We start from the raw sequence: 501 nt of genomic DNA on the forward strand, positions 1-501 counted from the left end.
TCCTACAACATGCATATACTGCCAAGTATGTTCTTGCCTTCCAAAGCCTTTTTTCATTTTGGTCAATTAGATCAAAATGATTAGCATCACAGGCAGAATTTGAAGGCTGAAAAAAATTTTGAAAAGTACAAAACTGGAATTCCAACCTTGTGTGTGCGTGTGCATATGTTTTGTTTTTTGTTTTTGAGGTGGAGGGGAGACAGAATCTTAAGCAGGCTCCCACCCAGCTTGGGGCTCAATCTCACAACTGTGAGATCATGATCTGAGCCAAAATCAAGAGTCAGATGCCCAACCAACTGAGCCACCCAGGCACCCCTGTCCTAGTGTGATTTTATAACTATACTTCAACTCTTTGGAATGCATACTCAAATTTTTAATTGAAGGTTATGTATTTACATTCACTCAAGATATTCGAACTAAGAGATTCAGTTCAGAACAGTACACATTTGAAACTGCATACTACCCCAAGATACACACACTCAACGTAGACCCCTTAGTTCT

Source organism: Leptonychotes weddellii, chromosome 7 (assembly GCF_054177405.1).
Source record: "Leptonychotes weddellii isolate Sample4059 chromosome 7, ASM5417740v2, whole genome shotgun sequence".
Classification (NCBI taxonomy): domain Eukaryota; kingdom Metazoa; phylum Chordata; class Mammalia; order Carnivora; family Phocidae; genus Leptonychotes; species Leptonychotes weddellii.